The sequence below is a fragment of the Ochlerotatus camptorhynchus genome, unplaced genomic scaffold, assembly GCF_037179485.1.
Source record: "Ochlerotatus camptorhynchus isolate MF236.1 unplaced genomic scaffold, CSIRO-AGI_Acam_v1.1 ptg000577l, whole genome shotgun sequence".
NCBI lineage: Eukaryota > Metazoa > Arthropoda > Insecta > Diptera > Culicidae > Ochlerotatus > Ochlerotatus camptorhynchus.
The window spans coordinates 4,267,967-4,290,502 of record NW_027041058.1 but is presented as its reverse complement, the minus strand read 5'-3'; the positions used below and the strand labels follow the sequence as shown (position 1 = coordinate 4,290,502).

At 38.6% G+C, this 22,536-nt stretch overlaps 1 protein-coding gene across 1 annotated transcript in view; it reads left to right on the top strand.

Annotated features, from left to right (window-relative positions):
* The first annotated feature begins 6,996 nt into the window (after window positions 1-6,996).
* The window catches only part of fwd (phosphatidylinositol 4-kinase beta fwd), a 259,693-nt gene continuing 244,153 nt past the window's right edge, over window positions 6,997-22,536 (top strand). The window contains exon 1 of the mRNA XM_065236870.1: window positions 6,997-8,537. The gene's annotated coding sequence lies outside the window, so the exon portion shown is untranslated. The remainder of the gene's footprint in view (window positions 8,538-22,536) is intronic.

Genomic DNA, 22,536 nt, shown 5'->3' with positions numbered 1-22,536 from the left:
ATTTTTTAATTTTTCTTGAAATTACTAAAATTATTTTTTTTATATATTTTTTCCAGGAAAGTACTATTTTTCTCTACAACTTTGGCAACGATCAGACATGCCATTTCAGTGCCACAATTTTTTGAAACAAATTAAAGACATCATTTTGAAAATTTAACAAGATTAAAAAAAGGTCAAATTTTAATGAAAATCGCTCTTAGCTGTCGACACATGCAGTTCTGTTTTTTTTTTTCGGTGCGAGTCACGCGATAATATGTTTTTTGACGTAGAATTACGTCTTTCGGCAACATATTGGGGGTGCAAAAAACCAAAATCCATCGCATGACGAAAAGAAGTCAGGTTTTGACCCCATATAACTCTGTCAATAGCAGATGGATTTTTATTCTTAACAAGCCAATCGATTAGAAATTTATCTACCAATCTGCTAAAATGAACACTCTATTAATTTTCAATAGGTCTCTATTACTATTACTACTCTATACTATCTATAAATGTCCAACTGTTGCAATGGTGATCAAAATTATCACCGATTACCTGCAAACAGCGTATTCCCTAACACAGATTTAAAAATCGAATTCGATCCTGTCTCACTGAACGGTGCTCATTCAATCACCGTGAGTGGTGTTGACTAGAAATACTCAGAGGGAGAGATAGGCGGAGAAAACAAAATACAATTCGGCAGCAGAGATTTGTTCCTAAATTATCTTGCAACCCTTGCTAGAAGCTAGTATTTCAAATGACTTTTATTTTTGATTCCATTTACGTGCAAAATAATAATTGATTGCATCGCAATATTTTGCACATTTCTTGTTGCCATTCATTAACCAACGAAGATCAATTAATCAATAGAGTTAGAATATTGTTTGTTAAATTTTGAGAAGCACACAAAACATAAAGCTGATTGAATTTCTGTTCGCTTGCAATACTCTCAAATTTATTCTAGTAAGAATAAGAAATCATCGGAAAATTCTAATTGGAATGTTCGATTGGCTCAGATTTTGATAGTTCATTTGGCTCAAAACATTCTCTCCACCCATCTCTCCCTCTGAGTATTTCTAGTCGTCAACACTTCATTTCTAGTAATCGATGCACTTCGAGGGGTGCATCGATTAGCTTGGGACCGAAGATAGTACCAGAGCTGAGCCAAAAAGTTGAGCACGTTTCTTCGGGACCTTCTAGTCTTAGAGTTACCTCTATGATACAACCATAGAGGTAACTCGAAGACTAGAAGGTCCCGAAATAACGTGCTCAACTTTTTGGCTCAGCTCTGGCACTGGCAAATGAATCGACAAATATATAAACAGAGGCCAGAGCTTTCACATATCTTTTTAATGGGTCTGATTTGGGATTCGATCATTGACTGTTGGGGTGTGCTGCTGCCGGAGTCTTCGTTCGATCTTCACAACGTGCATAAATCAAGCTGAGAGTTGACTCGACACAAAAATGCTTCCGTTGCACATCGTTTTCGTAGAAAGGGAAAGTATACGTTTGCTATCTCTTTTTACTCTTCACCAATGGCAGACACGAAGCTTCTGCTGCCAGCAGTGACGGTAGTTTCGGGTCGCGGTCGGATTTAAAGCAAAAATGTAAATAACTCAAACTCACCACGGTTTGGTTAGAATTGACCACTTTGTCAAGCAGTTTTGGCGTGACTTTCTTCCAACGATTCCAAAAAACTGGACCAACTAATTTCTATTTTTTATGAAACGCACAAATGATGGCTACTTTTCTCGTGGTTCTAGAAGAAAAATCTCACAATAATGTTTTAGTTCAAAGTTCGAGTGGTAGTAAACGTCATTTTAACTGCTCGAATGAAGTGGTTAATTGTAGTTGTTGAGATTTGTTAGCTTGATATTCGTAGCTACGATATCACGACCTGTATCGCAGTTGCTTGCTTGTTGATTTTTGTCTACGAAAATCAAGCGTGATATTTGGTATTGGTGAGATTTAATTCTTTGATATTTTCCCAACATTGCTTCTAAGTATGAAAATTAAAGAATAATCCGAAGACTCAAAAATTTGATTGGGATCTGTGATTCTAAAAAAATACAATTGCTACCTTGGAACATATCACAGATTTTATTTAAAATTTGTTCCCTTCATTTTCTTCACAATACTGCAGGAATATTCTCCATAGGTAACTCTTGAAATTCACTCTAACATTATTTTCAAATTTCTAATAAATATTATAATTAGAGAGAGAATTCCCGCCCATATTCACCACTAAATTCTCATAGAATAGTCGCATTAAGAAAATTCACTAAGTATCATACGCTTTCGCTGAAACGTCACTACGTTAGGCTCAATTATGAGTTCAAGCGAGTTAGCCGTCGATGCTATTCGCGATATCAACGAGGGATTCAGAGGAAACTCAAGTCGCACCCGAAGTCATTCTGGAATTACGTAAATGAGCAGCGCAAGGAATCCGGTCCAGGGCGTCACAATATCAGCTTCAATCGACCAAATCGATGCGACGAAGAGACTGCTGGCTTTCTTTTTTTGTTAAAGTCGAACAGCTTCGCAGCATTCTAGAACCTCAGTCGGCGTGCACAAACAAATGTTCAATCGCTTGTCTCTCTTTCTCCCGTCGCTCCATTGGTCTTCCTTTCAAGCTTCGTCGAAATGGATGAGCGAAAGAGCGCTCGACTTTGATAGTTTTCTCTTTCATGAAACACATCAACAGAGGTTTCATGACGTATATGACGGAAAATGAAATAACACATTTAAAGCATTTCTCACGTCAAAACACTTGAAGATTACACGTCATATTTCTAATTTATCTTCCATCCATATATTTATCTAAAAAAATGATCGAAAACGGGACATAACGCATTTTAAACAAATTGAAAGAGCGGCGATAGAGTGTTCGTGAAAGGGGATTGAAAGCCATAATGAAGTTCGTTTAACTAGAAAATCGACGTTATTTACATTGAAAGCGATGAGCAAAGCAACGACGAGAAGTTCCACAGCCAGCCTTTCCTTCCAAGCGTCCTTCTTTTTTATTTTCGTTTCTTGCTGATAGTCTAGCTAGGCGTTATAGAAATGAAGCGTCGAACACGTATGTATGAGAGAAACAAAACACGAGTTCATTTTAGAGCTTCGAAATTGTAGAGCCCTGATCCGGTCTACCTTCTTCAATGGTGTTGAATGGAGCAGTTGCTTCCACTCCTCAGCAGATCTGTCGCTTGTTTTCTGAGAAATTCGCCAGTGTTTTCACGAATGAGAGATTAACTGACGAACACGTTACCCTAGCAGCTAGTAATGTTCCACTGTACGGTCAAACACTGGGTGCGATGGATGTCAACGTCGAGATGATTTCCACTGTCGCATCACAACTCAAGTCGTCCTTCAATCCAGGACCCGATGGCGTTCCATCCGTATTCCTGAAAAAGCATATCGCCAGCTTGCTGATGCCCATGCTTCACCTATTTCGATTGTCCATCTCGAGTGGTACATTTCCACCTTGTTGGAAATTCGCACATATGTTTCCTATCCACAAAAAGGGCAGCAAACGGGATGTGGACAATTATCGTGGAATTACGTCGTTGATTGCAGTTTCGAAGTTATTCGAGTTAGTCATCATGGAGCCTCCACTCTCTCATTGTAAGCAGTATCTAAGTGGTGATCAACACGGCTTCACTTCCGGTCGTTCTACTGCCACAAATCTGCTGTGTTTGACATCGTATCTCACGGAAAGCATGGCAGAGAGGACTCAAACAGACGTCATATACACCGACTTGTCAGCTGCCTTCGATAAGCTAAACCATGCCATCGCGATTGCCAAGTTGCATAGACTTGGGGGTCAGCGGCAACCTCTTGCGATGGTTTCGTTCTAATCTCACTGATCGGCAACTGATGGTTGCCATTGGTGACAACCGGTCCAATATCTATCTAGCTACGTCAGGAATACCTCAAGGAAGTCACCTGGGACCTTTGATTTTCTCACTCTACTTCAATGACGTGAACTTGGTCATCGAAGGCCCACGACTATCGAATGCAGACGATCTTAAAATCTACCTACGAATCCGCTCGATTGATGACTGTCACTTTCTTCAACGTCAGTTCGAAGCCTTTGCCAGCTGGTGTAATTTGAACCGAATGGTGGTTAACCCCACTAAGTGTTCAGTGATCACTTTTACTCGGAAGAAAGAACCAATCACATTTGAATACAAACTTATCGGCACTGTAATCGACCGTGTGAACCATGTGAAAGATCTGGGTGTTATTCTGGATTCTCAACTTACGTACAAGCAGCACATCTCGTACGTTGTCGACAAGGCGTCTAGGACATTGGGATTTATCTTCAGGATAGCAAAGAATTTCTCCGATATCTACTGTTTGAAGTCACTGTACTGTTCCTTGGTGCGATCCATTCTGGAATATTGTTCTGTGGTCTGGAGTCCAAACTACAACAATGGTGCTGAGAGAGTTGAGTCCGTTCAACGCCGTTTTCTTCGATTCGCTCTGCGGAAGCTGCCTTGGAGAGACCCATTTCATCTGCCTAGCTATGAAAGTCGTTGCCAGCTGATTGATCTGGAGCCTCTCCGAACTAGAAGAGACACCTCTAGGGCCCTGTTCATTGCGGACACTTTACAAGGTAGAATTGATTGCAGTGCAATCTTGGGGCAAGTCAACATTAACGTCCAACCCCGTGCGCTACGTAACAACGTTATGCTGAGATTGCCACTTCAGCGCACAAACTATGGCATGAACGGTGCAATAGGTGGGCTGCAACGAGTGTTCAATCGAGTCTCGGGCATCTTCGATTTCCATATGCCTCGACAGCTGCTACGAAGATACTTCTCATCGTTCTTTTCTGGCACAGTTAACCGTGCATGATTGTGTGTTTTATTTATGTATTTTATTCTTAGTTTTTATTTTTTGATTTACCTATATAAGTTACTTAAATCATAATTGGGGCTATACACAGCCTGTTGATGCAGACAAATAAATAAATAAATAAATTAGGAACTGCATAGGTGGAATTTTACTCAGAACTATTTTGAAATTGACATTAGACTTCACTGAAGTTCTCCCTTCTATTTCTTTATATCTAGGCCATTAGGCTGAAAGCCATTAGGTTGAATGGGGTCATTAGGTCGAATTTTGAAAAATGATAGACTGAAGTATTCTTTGGAACAATTTTAAACACTCTGGAACTTCGAAAATGTTCCAAGATCTCTGATAGAGAAGGGACATGCATACATGAATTGAACTTGAATTATTCAAGCAATGCATTTTTTGAACTTGAAAAAAGTAAAAGATTCAGGATCTTAAAAAAAAAAATGAAAAATCACGCAAAAATTCAATTTTTGGGAATTTTTTTCATAATTCTGTGCTCTTGAATATTTTTTACAATCTCATTCTAATGTAATCACTCTTTTTCTCTATTATTAATTATAAGTCCCATAATTATTTTGGAATGCTAGTTAGAATAACTTTTTTTTGCGGAATTTTCTTTAATACTTCTTCTCAAAATTCACATGGAATTCTCATTACAGTTCTTTTTTCCTAAGCATTCTTCCCATGTTCCCATGTAATCATGCTTCAGAGTCTCGTTCAATTTCTCTTCAAAATTCCCAGGAATGCTCCCAGTATTCCCTTCAAATTTATCTGTATTCAGATAGCCGCCAAGGCTGCAAGCAGGCTTGTTATTTCCTCACATATTCAGTGCAAAGAGCAATCTTTACATCTTATCAAATTGAGGAGAATGATTGCACAGTTTTACGAAAACACATTCACATTGAGAGAGTGATGTTTGAAATAACGTTACTTTCCTCAATGTGCTCTTTACATGGGACGCTTTTGAATTTGCTCCCGGCGATCAATGACGTAGAAAAGTAGCAAAAGACAAATTAAAAAAAGTTACAACCCTTGCAAAATCAACATTTTGCGGTTTTATGCATTCAAAATAAATCGTCGTAACTTTTTTTTACTAGCGACAACTGTAGCGAAAATCAACTATGCTGGTGAACCATTGGTATACTTCACTATTTTAATTCAAATAGAAAATCGGTGAATTAGATAACTGATCATCGCAGTTAGGCCATAGAGGTAACTCTAAGACCACTGGGTCCCGAAGAAAATCATTATTATTTTTGGCTCACTCAGTACCAGAACAACGGTCCCAAGCAGTCCCAAGCTATTTCACTCACCCCTGCATGTTCTGCATGAATCCACACACCCCTGATGTTATCTGTCAAACTTTCATAGCGAATCAAAACAAACATAGTGTAGTAATAGAATTTCAACTAGAATAGGGTACGTTAATCGTTTGCTTGGGACCAATAGGCTACTAAAGTGGTGAGCCAATTTAAAATCGTTAGTTTCGTATTGATTGTTGGTTAGGCCCTTATGATTCTGAATGAAAGATTTTTATTAATAATCATATACATCTTCCACTGGAGTTGGTTAAATCAGGGGCGGGATGTGCTGTCAAATCGGCCTACTGATCATCCATAAATGAGATGTAAATGGGTAAGGCCCATTGAATTTGTCGTCTCTTTCGTTGTCTCGCTATTTAAATAGTTGAAAGAGTGTGACGTCAAACTCTGTCACGCTTTTTAACAGACGGAGAACGAACACTGGGCCTAACCTGCTTATACTCATGGATTTTCTATATGTGAATTTGACTCCAAACATCAACAAACCATCATTGCTTATTGTCGTTTGGAACCAGTTATGTGAGCTAGGCGACGATTGTTCGTATTTGACAGTCAACTCTTCCCCTTGAGTTCCCCTACGATACAAAAAGGAATTTTCATTAATTTTGCTAAGATTCCTCGTAAGATTCGGTATATTTTCTTGGACTAATAATTCTCTGATTTTGGGCATGCAATTTGCCACCTGGGCTATTCCCTCTCTTCCTCGGACACATTTTTCTCTCCGAGAAAAATTCACAAACCAAATCAGAATCAAAATTTCGCTCCACGCTTCCACACTCGGCTGTGTTAGTTTAGTTTGCAGGGAGCTTCCGTCGGTTTCAGATGTATTTTTGAGTAACGGTGCTGTACGTGTTTCATGTTGGTTCCGTGTGCGGAAAATAAACTACAATAAATTTGATTTTGCTGTGTTCTTCCGTTGTGTGTTTGTGTAGACATTGCACACATTGGTGCAATTCGCATCAATCAATGGACTGTTTCGTTGTATTGTGTGTGCAGCAGTGTTGACGGTGAGCATACAACATAACAAACTGTACCGAAAACGAAAAGGAGTGTTGAGGAGGCCTGCAACAGAGCGGATGCATGCGTACCGCTTTGTTTCGTTGAGTTGAGTGAGCGAGACGAACAGTAGTAAATTGCAGCGGTTAGAGCAGGAGTATCGATTAATAATAATATTCACCCCTGCGGGGTACGGACGGTGTGTGTGTGTGTGTTTGTACAGTAGCAGCGAGCATCGCGTTTGGGAAAATCGTTTCGACAGGCAGCCAGCAGACATTCATTTCTGGGCTGTGTAAACTTTGTGTTATTCGATTCGAACTGCAGTTCGAAAGTGAGTTGCAGCAATCCATTATCGTCAAGGTTTCGTGAGTGTGCCAAAAGTGTGTTGTGTCGCAGCCCGGGACGGGAAGGAATAATAGTTATTCGTGTTTGGAGCTTTTGGTGCATAGATTCTCGGCAGGAAGAAAAGTGCCAATATGTTTTAGCAGCAGCCCCAAAGCGAAAAGTAGGTAGTCCGGGGGAAGAACAGAGGAGTGTTTCAGATTTTTTTCCCAGCGTGAAAGTCTCTCAACATTGTGGAACAGTGGCCTTTCGTGATGGTATACGTGTGGTGAATAACGATTCTACTCTGCATTGGTGTGGTGAAGAGATTGATGATATTCCAAGGAAAACAGAATCCGATTTCGACCAAGTTCTATCGAAATAAATATTAGCTTCAAAGCTGGAAGTTTTAATCAACAAGCCGAAGGCAACAACTGTGATGTGTGGTGTGTAACAAAAATTATTGTACAACGCCTAACGAGCTTGTGATGTGTGGTGATTTTTTATAGAAACGTCAAACAACTCGAAACGACCTACTCCTCCCTTCCTCCGCTGGGGCTGTTTTGTTACCTTGCGTGAAAAGATTTGGCTGTGGTTGTGTTGTCGTCGTCGTCGCCAATTGATACTACACACATGAGTGTGCTTCAACTGGGTCTGCTGAAGAAGAATATCATTAAAATGAATGAAATTATAATTGTACAAAAGTGAAAGATCCCAGAGCACCGCCGCAGAAGGAAAATAAAGGAAAAATTGTATTAGTTGTGTGTTGCGCACCTATGATTGCTGTGAGGTGTGGTGATGTGATGAGCGAGCAGTAGCTGGAGAAAATACGCAATGATCCAATCCACGAAACATATCAACATTGGGGAAGATTGAATTTTTTCGGTGTTTGGATTACCTCCCGAGAGAGATAGATAGAGAGCGAAATAGCCTTTCGTGCAAAGTGCAGTGGTTCGTGTTTTTCGTTTGTGAAAGATTCAAACAATCCTGGGAACATCGGGGTCTTTTTTGCACTATCAAGAGACACCACTTACAGCTAGAGAGAAATCGTTGAAGGTAAGTCGTTACGGGGTCGTTTATTGGGGGGTAACGGAGAAAAAAAAAAATGGTTTGGAACAGCTCGGCGTAATTTGTGGCTTTGTTTTGATACGTGGTGAATTTTGAATGAAAACAAAGTTCGTTTGTAAACTGTTGTCAGTGAACTGAAAGATTTCAACATTTTTAACTTGCTTTGGATTTAAATCTTGCAAAAAACTTTACGAGGATGATGCTGTAAATTAAACTTAAAACATGTAGAACGGAAAGTGTCCAAATTCGCTCTCGAATATAAGGAGAACATTTTTTAATACTAATTATTCTACAATAACTGACGACACTTCGAAGTTCTCCGCCCGTTTCGAGTTGTGGAACTCAAACTGAAATCTCGTGAAATATTCAAACATTTTTTCAAAAAGGTCATGAAACTCATAAACATTATCCACAAGTCCTGGGAGATTTTTTTTTAATTTAATAATGAACACCCTCGGACAGATCCATTGTGACTATACATTCCATTTTACTACAAATTCAAACAACAATGTTATTCATCGATATGGAAAAATTTGTATGACATTTCAGTGCCAACATTTCAAAGGGGCGTAATTGCTTTTGTAAACAATGACTTTAGCCGTCGATTTCTCGCAAACAATCCTCTACCTGTTGGTGTCATTAATTTTCATGAGTGAGCCTTTTGAAATGTTGGCACTGATTTGTCGAACCGTAACACATTTTATAGAGATCATTAGAAAAAAAATCTACGAAAGGCACTGTTGACTGTCAAAAAGTCATGGAGATTCTGAAAACGTCTAAGCGATATTCTGAGGAATTTTGGAATTTGTTCTAGTGAATGAAAAGTTAATCGTTATTTTGTTTCGGAAATAAGTTCATGATTATGAGACAAATACGTATCTTCTGTTTTTTTTTATTATTATTATTATTATTTATTTGTTATCAATTATATAATCAAATAAAATTATCAACTAGGAAAATCTTACATCATCATCGATTTGCTATTGAATCGTCTTTTTTATTAATTTCAACTTCTGCATGTTTTTCAAACGATATTAAATGAATGAATTGATCCGCGATTGAATAGCATGGCATTTAGGCAAATCGATTGGAACTTTGAAAAGTATGGAACGAAAAAAAAATAACTGTACTGTCGTTTCAAGAGAGTTATTCACAGCTCATACACTGATTTGCTTTGTTTACCAACTTGAGTCTTCGCCAGTTCTAGGTGTTGAGGACATTCTTTTAGGAATCATCATTTCCTTAGGATTTCAGAATATAATTTTGAAGCTTTGAGAATTCGTCCAGATATTCCTGGATCTGTTTTGAAAAAGAAAAATACGACGCGAATGCAGAGAGGAGGGGTGAAAGGGGCGGCATGTCTTACTTTTTTTTTGCTATATTGAAATCTCTCTTTAAGGACATAATTGACTTAATCCTCTTTGCATTACCTATGAGCTTTTGTTAAACATACATTGTAAGGTCCTTTTTGAGCGAATCAAAGAATGCCCACGTAAACCAATAACACTTTCGTTTCTAGTCGAAGTTGGATTGTGCTCCAGGGCAGGAAGTATGAATATAAACACGTGAAGCATGTTTTTTTTTCCTTGATTTGTTTTCCGTACTGAGAGTTCCAATGTTACCGATGCCAGCAGTGGCGTCGCGTAACCTCACTTTTTACCTGTGCACCAACTTTCAATTCCAGATTTAATGCCATATTCATACTCGAATCGGTTGAAAAATACATTTAATCTTCTAGTTTACTTAATATCTATCCATTGCAAGCAATATTTTGATAATTGTTTATGTTTTGAGAGTTGGTGCACAGGTAGATTGAGGTTAAGGAAACGCCTCTGGATGCCAGGGAGGCAGCTCCCACACCTGGACCCTACCTAGGCACCCATCAACTCGTGGACCGGGGACGAACGGCTTTACATCCCTTTCAAAGTAAGGCATGATCAGAGATTTTATGCTTCAGAAAATCTCGGCGGCACCGATTGGGATTGACCACAGACCCTTTGGAGTGAGCGTCAATAACGCTTACCCTTACACCACCGGTGCGGCTATGACGTATGGTTTGTTTTGGCTCAAGACATATTATAGCCACTGGCATGAAATCAGGGTGGAAAGTGAACTGGGAAAACTGGGAAAACCGGGGAAAATTAATACATCTTAACACGCTCAAATTTGTACGCCAGAGTTTCTTAACAAATTACTACAAAGCACAAAAAGAAATACTTGTTCGTATGCTGCATAATTGCCATCAGTTATTCGTCTTATTTCAATTGCTAAACAAAATTGCAAATCTATTGTTCGTTTCTACTCCAATCCGAAGTTAATGTGCATGAGCCTTAAAGTAAAATATTCAAGATGCCGGATTTTGGAAAGAAAATATGCGTGAAAACCGAAACTTGACCAAAAATTTCCCGGTGTTTTGAAAGTTAAGATAAAAAATGAGGTTAAGCGGCACCTCTGATCTAAGTATTTGAAAGAACTTATGCTCCGGATTCGTTTTCTAATCTAATCTAATCTAACACCAACACAGCCAGTTCTTGAAAGCATCCTGGAAAATGATGGATATACCTCCATATTTTTTTTGTCTATTTGATATATGTTTCACCAGTGGCGTCGCGTAACCTCACTTTTCACCTGTGCACCAACTTTCAAAACCAGATTTAATGCCATATTCATACTTGAATCAGTTGAAAAATACACTTAATCTCCTAGTTTAATGGATAGCTATCCATTGCGAGCAATATTTTGATAATTGTTTATGTTTCGAGAGCTGGTGCACAGGTAGATTGATGTTAAGGCGATGCCACTGTGTTTCACATCGAAGATGCGTCACACATATCAAAACGGCCAGGCCTACTGTGCAGCATTTAAGGGGCAAGATGGTTCAGAAAACATCGGGTCTATTTAAATCGAAGATTTAAACACGATGCTTCAGAGTCCAATAAATGGATGAAACGTGGACATCTCGTACCGTACGTTCCGATTTTGGTAATTATATGATTGGTTGGTTGTTGGAAGCATCCAAGCTAGATAGGTTATGTGATGCTCCATTGTCTTCTGACGGTTGGGACATGACCACTAGCCTTTTATGGCTTATGGCTATAGCGCCATTACTCGCTTTCTGAAAAGAGAAGAAGGAAAGGAAAAGGAGAAGGACAAAGGGAAAAGGATTAGGTAAACTCTATGAATATAAACAATATTTTTAATTAAAAATATACAATATAGAAATGCATACCGGCGGTGGTCACTACCCGATGCTTGTCACTATTATCAAGTCATAAAAATTAACAAGCACTAAAATGTTATCCTTTCATTACTGGAAAATCCTGATTCTCTAGTTTGAAGTTGTCACGACTAGGGTTCGGTGGTAGATCCTATACCAGTAACGCACCACAAAAAGGTGATCTCCCAACGTTACTGGTTTGAAAAGATAAAAATTTACAAAATGGAACGAACTCACCAAGTTTAGCCAATTCAACCTGAACGCTGCCTGACATGTGTTGATGTAGAAGCCAAAGCTTGAAGAAGATCAACATGCACTAGTCCGGTTTATGGTAGTTGCGCGGAATGTCTTCCGTCGATTTGAGATCAACAAATGTTCGGATGTATGTAGTCAGGTTCAACGCTGCGACTCAACGAATGATGGAACTATTGATGGAACGCCTCGTGGAGGCTCTACTTGGCTTCGGAACAGCTTCACAGCGGCAAATAATAGGGACTGAGGAACTAGAAATTGTCTCCTGGGCCTGGTTTTGGCCAGATCAGCAACCGATTATAGATACAAAAAACTCCACGAAAAACAACAAACGTCAGGTTCGATCACACGCACAGCCTACTCCCTTATGCTCCGGATTCGTTTTCTCCCACAAACTTTATGAAATTAACCACAGAATGCCCTATTTTCCTTTGATCACAGGAGTTCTGCTCCTCGAAAATTCCTATGAGTTTTCAGTATATATTTTTTTTTTAATGAATTCAATTCAGGGTTTTCTTGAAATTCTACTCAAAACTATCTCAAGCTTCACATGAAATTTAAAATTCAGCCGACTACCTTGGAATGAGGTCCTTAGAAATTATAATAGCATTAAATGAGACTTTAAAACTGTGAAATTTGACTTCCGATACTGGAAATTTTCTTGGAGTATTGAAGAATTTAAAATTTGTGAGAAATATGCATATTCCAGAACATAAAAAGAAATGATAATTTCATGCCTCTGATTTTTTTAAATTTATTTGTTACCACATCTAAAGGGTGTCCACAATTAAATTGCATCACTTTCAAAAAGCTGTAACATTTTGCCCTTTGGGTTAATTTTAATTACATTTTGGGTGAGATGGCCACAGCGTGTATTGTTTAAACTGCGTGAGTTTCATTGTGAAATTTCTAGTAGTTTTGAAAATGGAGTCGAAGAAAAATTTGCACACTCACCTCAACAATCCTCATCTTTAGGACCGAGCCATCAGAAAGATGATAGGAATCCAACAATCTACTGCTTCTCGTGTTTAAAACGTTTCGGAGAACGTTTAACTGTCGATCGGAGGCAAGTGAGTGCAAGAAAAAGTGTTCCATACTGCGTTGAAGATTACAAGCAAGTGGTTGCTGCCTTCAAACGCAAAACCAAATGTTCGGAATGTCGCGAAAAAAACTACCAAGAAACGAGCAGGTCTACGTTCATTCGAGGTTCAGAAAGCACAAAACCGCAATGAACGACAGAATAGGAACGATAGAATGCGGGCACGTAAGCTGCAATGAGTTACAGAGAGAGGTGAAGCAGATCGTGAAATATGGTTGTATTAGTAAACCAAAAAATCAACGTAAACGCAATTAGTGACGTCACTAATTGCTTGTATCTTACAGGGATTTCACTCACACAACTTAACCGATTGCTTCACCTCGGTAATCCAGCTCATTGCGTAAGCTGTACACACAAATATTCAAAAAAAAAACCACACTGCTGTTTCATGGACGATGAAACATACGTTATAACGGACTTCAAACAAATTCCGGGAAACCAGTATGTGACTGCGAAAGATAAGTTCGACGTTTCAGAGTCCCTCTGGAAGTGTCGAAGTTCCCCAAGAAATTCATGATTTGGCAGGCGATTTGTTCGTGCGGAAAACGGAGCAAGCCTTTCGTAACAACTACAACCGTAAATGGCCATGTCTGCATGAATGAGTACCTGAAGAAATGACAGCTTCCGTTTCTCAAATCACACAACATTCCTACAATTTTTTGGCCGTATTTAGCTTCTTGTTACTACTCTAAGGATGTTCTGGAGCCGTACAAGACGAATGGGGTCAATGTCGTGCCGAAGGATCTCAATGCCCCAAACGCACCGGAATTGCGGCCGATCGACAAATACTGGGATATAATGAAGAACCCTAAAGTTGTCACTACGGAGCAGAAAATGTTGAAATAATGGTTGAAAGCAGGAGAAAAAAAAACCAAAGTTCTAGCCTGAAGTGATAGTATCACACTTGTTACTCCTTTGTTTGAAAGCCGTAGTACGCTTACGTATAGGCACTGACGTTGGGTGCGATACTGGCTACCTATTCTCGGCAACCTAAGCAGCGACCTTCTTTCTATAGCCTTTTTCTCTATGGAACGCACACATATGCAGTATTGGTTTGTTTACAATCTTTTGCTGCCAGCTGCTCTAACAATTTCAGTCGAAAGAATTGTCAAAAACTGTTTTGAAACGCTTTTACAAAGCTCCAATCTTCTCTAGTGAGAGCGAGTATTGTCGGCAACCAGTTTTTCTTCGGCAACCGTTCCATTTGAACTGCATGTAAATCTGCTGTTCTATTATCGGCAACTCGAATTCAGCTACAATTTGTAGTGCGTGTGTTTCATTTCAAGAAAACCTTGCTAGATTGCTTTTTTTTCAGTGGTAAAAATATAGTCAAATTGAAGCTGAAAGCATAAAGAATCGTTTGCATGCATTCAGCGAAGTGTTTTCGTAAGAAAATCCAGTGAAAATAGTGTTTCAATTTGGGTTGCCGAAAATAGTCTGTCATGCCGAAGCCGTCATTTCCCCTATAGTATTACATTCCCTGAAAATTTCACGACAATCGGTTGAGAGACTTATTTTTGACGAGTAATTCTAAGTGATGCAATTTAACTGTGGACACCCTTTAAAAAGTCTGGATCCACTCTAGATTCAATGTCGGAGAATGTGATTCAACGAGGAAAATTATTTAAATGCTTGTATTTCAGAATGCATTCTTTTCTTTAAAATATCCTTCGTAAGAAAAATTATTAAATTCCCTGAGTAATGATGAGATTCCCTGAGACTTCTAGGTATTTCCAGGAAAAATAAAATTCCCTGAGGATTCCCGATTTTCCAGGTTTTCCCAGGAAGTAGACACTCAGGGTCATGTCGTGGCTTTGGTTATAGACTTTCTATTGCATCGTACATAAGTATTTATGAGATACTAACGGGTGGCAAGTAAAATTTTGGAATTTTTTCGAGGCCTCTATGCTCAACAACAAATGAGCTCAGAGAGAAATAAGAGTGTGTATGTGTTAGCTCTCTCTCCTCTTTCTGCTAGTATTTTCTGTTTTGTTTACCTATGCTTGCTCAATTTTGCTCACAATGCCGTCGAAACAAGAAGTATTTCGCGAGCGCGTTGTACAGTTCTACGAACTGCACAGAAATCTCGGCAAAAAGTATACGGTACAACATTTTAAAAGCGAAAATGTTGCGGCTTCGACTGTTTACCATATCCTAAGATCCCCAACAACTGCTCGCAAGCAAGGTAGTGGAAGACCAGCCAAAATTATGGACGCAAAAGGACTTCGTTCTCTTTCTCGTGCCATGGTTCAAGCCCTCTGGTTTGGCAATCAATCAATATGTGTACCAGAACGAATGTTTGAAGAAAATTTTGATCCCGTTTCTACAAAAACATCATGCTGATGGACAATACGTGTTTTGGCCGGATAAAGCGTCATCGCATTACGCCAAAAAAACACAATCGTTCCTGAATACCCATTCGATCCCATTTGTACCCAAAAACCACAACCCGAAAATATGCCTCAGTGTCGCCCAATCGAAGATTTCTTCGGGGTTTTGAGCTCCTTGGTGTACAAAAATAACTGGAGAGCCACGAATTGCAAACAGTTGATTGGTAGAATCAAGAGATGCATTCGCAAAGTTGACATGAAGGCCGTACAACACTCCTGTTCCGACATCAAACGGAAGCTTCGCCGAACATCCGATTACGGACCGTTTTCAAATGTTCACTAATTTTTTTTCAACAATGGACAATGTATCTTTAATTTCAATAAATCAGATCTTCTTCAAGTATGTTTGTCTTTTTTTTTGACAGCTTGAGAAAGAAATTCCAAAATTTTAGTTGCCACCCGTTAATTGAATAAGTTATTTTATTTTGAAGTGCCATCAGAACGACTACTGCTCTTCTGTTAGGTTACTTTTTTGCAACTATAAGTCACATTATTCCATAGATTGTAAAAGTGTGTTGCTTCCTTACTAGTAATAATCAAACAATCGGCCACTACCATTTTTTTTCTTTTTTCCCTTGATTTGTTTTCCGTCGATCTTGCTTTCCGTACTGAGTACCAATGCATGCTACCGACGCCAGGAAGGCAGCTCCCACAACTGGACCCTACCCTACCATCAACTCATGTGATCAAAGATTGTATACCTCAGAAAATCCTGACGGCGCCGACTGGTATCGAACCAAGGCCCTGAGCGGAGTGAGAGACAATTAGGCTTACCACTATACCACCGGCGCCGCTGAATAAAAATTTAAGTGCGAATAGACTCTTTCTTCGAATTCTCGAGTTGAAACTGGCAACACTGCACCTCTTGCCTTTGACACATTTTACCAATCGGGTACTTGTAGTAGTAGTAGTAGTCCTCACATGCAAGGATACTGATTTCGCGTGCTCGCTGTTTTCCTTCTCATCACTCTCACAAGGGTTCCAAACGCTCCCAACCGAGATTCTCGCACACATTTATATACATTCAGCGTGTCGTCAGTGTGCGAGTGTCAGTATGCCGCTCCTACGGGAAAGCGAAAAAGCGGAACGTCCGAAAAGGGTGAGGCCCTGAGAATCAACGCCAGCACCAGCAGCAGCAGCGATGAAGCATCAAATCACCGTAATCCTAATGAAATATCCGGGATAATTAATATCGCTACCATAATCGCAAGGTTTATCCTTGGAGGTAAGCCTCGAATCTTACACAATAAGATATACCCGACAGACAAACCGTAAAATAACGCCCTGTGAAAGATAGACTGCTACTCCGCAGGGATGATTTTGCTTATCAGCTTGCGCTTTCTCGGAAAGGTCAGAACGATGGGCTTTTGAGTGCAAACCGAACATCGTCGGTAGCACACCACGGCCAGAATGCTTGTGTCCTCGTGGACAATCAATAAAATTCCGTGTTTTGTTGTTGCTTTTTTCCCCTGGTCGGGAGCTGATTTGATGATGCCGGGCGTCGTAGGCGTTTGCTTGCTTCGTGTTTGTGTTTTGACTTGCTATTTTGCCAGTTTGCCTCCTTGGCCCGAGGTGATGGTTTTATTTCCTTTTCTGTGGCCCTCTTGGGAAATGATTGACTATTTATCAAAAAGGGGAGAAGCACTGATTGTTCCTGATTGGAGTGTGAGATTAGTTCGTGTGGGTGGATTAGTTAGGATGTTCAAGCATGTTCGTAGCTACTTATTCCGGGACTCGCTCGTCGGTGAATTAACCGATCAATTTCGCCAATCGTTACAACTGCGGGAAATCTATCCAATTACCCTATTGGGACTGTATCTGAAAATTAACGAATTAAGCCAAAATTGCTTCCAACAGATTGCAATCAATAATCAAAAAATTAATTCCGTTCGCGATTGGCCCTAGAGACGCTTACACACTTCACGGTACTGATTGTTCCGAATACTGCGCTGGGTGTTTCTGGTAACCTACATTCGTCGAGTACCGCGCACTCGTCTGAGAACGACCAAACAGTAAACAAACACACACAATTAATTACCTCCGATTGCTTCATAGAGCACAGAGAGCGATCGAATTCGCGCACAGCTTCCACACCAAACGGATCCAGCTGGTTTAGCTGTATGGTGTAGAATTGCTCATTCTTTTATCTTGGTCGTATGAGCAATAAGCGTGAAATCAAACGGTTTCGGTCTAACCCCGAAAAGCTGAAAAGAATCTAAACATCTCTCGCGTCACGTTTTCTGCCTACATTTCAATGAAGAAGCTCTCCAAGACGGTCGGTGGCGATGGCGATGGTGATGCATCTTCGGTACCTACTCTTAAAGATCCCGCTTTTCTTCATTAAGATATGTGGTTGCCGTAGCGGTTTGTCTAGTAAAATGATTGATTTTTTTTTTATTCCATCGCACATTCAAGCTCACAATGCGCAATGTATTGCCTTTTTTTTTTTTGCTTCTGCGAAAGAGAGATTTCACGAATTAAAAAAAAAATGTAGGACAAAACCAGTAGCCAAACGCGGTTGCAGATGTTGCTGATCGACTCGAAGAAGATGTGTGTTGAGCACACGCGAAGTAATAAGTGATAATTATAGATGCAATTCCTATCCTCCCAGCCCCCTTTCTCGGCGCAGGTTGTCTTTCCCTTCTTTCGTGTTGGGATTTACTTTTTGGCCCCAGAATTGAATAATAATTGTTGAATTTAAATTACGCATTACCAGCATTACCAGTTTGAACAAGCGGCTTCTTTCTATTGTGCACACGTGAAGTCCCGCGGTAAATGAGTAAATTAGAGTTAGGTGTGCTCCGTTACAAGACTTTGCTGCTATGGACTGGAATTTACTGTTTATTGTACTTACTGAAAGTGGGAGGAGTGGTATAATTATGGATATTGATCGGTGGGCGCTTATCTAAACGGGTGGAATTGGATTATGACATTCGCGATTGAACGATGGCAAATTTTAAATTTTTAGATTTTTCCTCATTGAGGATGAAAACTACAGAAACCTCAATACCACCATATTTTTCTTTGATTTTTTCCTGTATTTTTGAAAAGATTTGGTTGCAATGTGTTGCGAGTGTCTACGGTTCATACAAATGTCCAAAAATGTTCATAGACGATTACCTACGTGGGTTTGGGGTAGGGTCTCATATTCGGTAGTTCAAGAACAGCCCCTAATATAAAGTGGTCTGGAATTAACTCACGATTTTCTGCTCACTACGCAAAAACGGTCACCATTAGGCCACCCTGGCGACATAAAACCAAAGTCTAATATCATCACCGAACAAGTCACAAATGACCCAAGAGTGTTAAAGTTGCTAAACAAAATGTAATGAAGTAAAGTAAATAAATTCCCCGAAACTATGATTTCGAACACGGATCGAGCAAACGTCGTACGTCATATTTTATTGAGAATATGTACCATTTGTTTCTTCACAGTTCAATTTGATCAACAGCGTTTAAAAAAGAAATATAACGGGACATTCATAAATAACGTAGCATTTGAGGGGAAGAAGTTGTGACCTGTCATTAACTAGTTATAGAAAAATACTTCATTTATGGATGTTCCGTTATGAGAAGGAACCTGGAATATAACTCACGATCTTCTGCTCAGTAAGCAAAAACTGTCGCTACGTAGTCACCAAGTCTCTTTCATCACACTCAATCACTACAAATGTCGAGCGTCCAAACCCGGTAACTTGAAGCTATTTGATTTGATAAATTATGTGGTCGACAAAAGTAAGGCCCCTGGCTGGCATAGTGAAAGCTGGCGACCGAGCTGACCAGTGAAAGGAATAACAATTATTAATAAAATCTTTTGTCTGCTCGGTCGTCAGTTTTCCCTTTGCCTGTGGCCTAAGTAAGTGGTCGTCTTTAAAGAGTGAACTGATGCCTGTGATTCAACCCACACTCTTCTATTCAGTAAGGATCAATCCCTTGCACAAATAACCACACATCCAGAAAACAGTTGTTGACTTTCACAACACTTGAGACAACCCGAGCAGGAATTGATAGCTAATCGATAACAAATGAATATCTTAATGTGGTATGATACCAGATTTAAGTATGCTTGTGGTGTAAAACCTTGTTTTGATATTATTCAGTTATCGAAATATTTTATAAAATATCAAATGAATACCAAAAATAACAAATTGTGATCTCTCAGTTTTTAGACAATAACACCTAAAAGAGATATTGAATTGGTATTAGAAGACCTTAAAAATAACAATCTATGGTATTCTGGTATCCGTCTGTTATTGTAATAACTATATGTTATGGTATGTTATCCGTTTGTTATTGTAATAACTAAATCATTTATTAGTTCGTTATTCGTAGAAAATTTCTGAGGTATTATTTTTGGTATTTTACCTCTTATGTCATTAATAAGTTATTTTTTTTTCCTGCTCGGAAAGCGCACAGTGCTGTTAATTTTAATATCATTCGATTGAAATGAACCAATACAACTATTGAATAAATTCTGTGAAAACGAATTCTCACATGACCAAAATTTGAAGAGCCCCTTTCTTATTCGAACCTCATCATCACTGTCAATAGAGTCACTCACTATCATTTGATATACGACAGTGGAGTATGGAAAAAAAAACCAGGCGAAATGGTCCCGAACAGACAAGTCGACCCGATGGTAGAAGTTAGGTTGGCTTAGCTTTTTCGCTGGAATGTCGACCAGTGCTCCGTTTATTTGTAGGTTACACTCAATTGAATGATATCAAGCGTTTCTCAAATGCAAATAATCCATCACACTCACAAGACGCGACGCGAGACAAGGCACAACACTTATCGTTCTTACAACGTTAAAATAAATTACGTTAGCACAAAACATAACAAATAAGTGAATGATCCATGCCTTCGTCAAATGACTAAGCAACTGATATCATCCATTCGAAGGAGGTTCCCTTTGATAGCGGATAGCTGCTTTTCTCATTTTCGTGAAAATTTTTCAATTCATTTTGAGAATTTACAGCACTGCAAGCGCACACATAACGTGACCCTCTCCCCCCAACTGTTAGAGGAATCATTTTCCTACACAGCAAAAAATAAATTTTAATATTACATCCAAAGTAACGGCAGGGTGGCCAGTGAATCGGGAAAACCGGAAATACCGGGAAATATCCCGGAATTTGAAAAGTAACCTGGAAAAACCCGGGAATCCGATGAGAGAACCGGGAAAAATAAATTAGACACACCATAGGAATATATTTTCACACCAGAATTTCAGACTAAACCATTAAAACAGAGTGATTTTTTACCAAATTCTTTCAGATCGCCTTATTGTTTTTAGAATTTAATCACTCAGCAATATTTCAAATTGATTTTTGCAATTCAATTTCAGATGTAAACGGCATGAGCCTTAAAACAAAATATTGAAGATGCTGGATTTAAGAAACAAATATTGCTAAAAACTAAAACTGAACTATTATTTCCCCGGGTTTTAATTTTATCATGATATGAATTTCTGAATGAACGTGGAATTCTGCTCTGAATTATTATAGAATTCTTTTAAAATTAAACAGAAAACACTCTGCGTAATAATTACCATTGAATTCTTTTTGGAATTTCCTTAAAACTCCTTCTAAAAAATTGTTTGGAATCCGTCTTAGAATTCACTTAAACCTATTCGTAGATTTTGATTTCATTGAAATCCTTTTCAAAATTTTTTTAACTATAGAATAAATCTTTCGAAATTTGAAATTATTTAGAAACCTCTTGGAGTATTTTAAAGAATTTCTCTTTAATTATTAGCAATTTATTTGCAATAAATTTTGTTGGAACTCTTTGATGAATCATTCACACTAGGGTTGAAATTATCGCCAGAACACTCTTAGAACTCTGTTTCTAGTTGAATTCTCATCTTAATTCTCTAAGGATTCTTCAAAAATTACCTAATAATTTAATTTAAAACTTGCAATCTTCTTCACAGTAATCCCTCCAAATTCTTCTAACAATTTATAAGGACTTCATGTCAGAATAATTCTGGAATTCTGCTCTGAACTTCTTATTCGAAAACTATGTGGGATCCTCCTCAATAGTTTTTTGAAATCAACACTTTGAATACTTTTAAATTTTACTGAAAATTACAGGGTTTGTCCGCAAGATTCTATCGATTGTTCTGTAATTTGTTTTAACTCTTAAAATACTTCCAAGTCTCAGAACCTTGACAATTATGACTGCAGACTATTAATAAATATGATATTTTCTTTTCAAATCTGTGATCTTAGAAAATGTTTAAACTCTCACATTTTAACTATTTTTTTCTCTAAATCTTGCATCACGAAAATTGTTATTAATCCCAAATTTTGAAGAAAATTTCAAAGCCCGAATAGTAAATAATCTTTTGGTGAATACACATCTTCTCTATCCGATATCACTATCAATTTGCTCTAATTCTCATTTGTACCAAGTTAATTTTTCGGAAACATTTTTTAAATTTAATCTTTTATTCTTCACAATTCACCTATTATATAACCTATTCATCCAGATAGCATTTGGCCCAGTGACCTTAATCTCTGTCACTCAATAAATTCTAGGGCTTTGAAATCATAAGATGTATCGATCATAAAAAGTGGTAGAATTCCAATTATCAAAGTATCTCGAAAGATCAATACAGGCATAACATTTGATAACGGCACAAAAGCATTTGTAAACAAACTTTCTAAGGCCTTTTACACGCGAACCAAAGTACGCCCACGCAAACCAATACCACTTTCGGAAAGGTGATAGTTGCCCCTATCCGATGATGTTGTTGGTTTGCGTGGGAGTACTTTGATTCACGTGTAAAGGGCCTTAGAAAATTTGTTTACAAATGCTTTTGTGCCGTTATCAAATGTTATGCCTGAATAAATCGTTTTGAATACATTAAATTATAATTTTTCCTATAGCTTTAGAAAACACTTTCTGTAATTTGGCTTTCATTTTTCTCACAAATAACCACTGAAAATTTACAGTTGACCACGTTTTAAAAAATGCGTACGATTTCGTTTTTTGTTGAATACAACCGGGAAATTTTTAAGATTT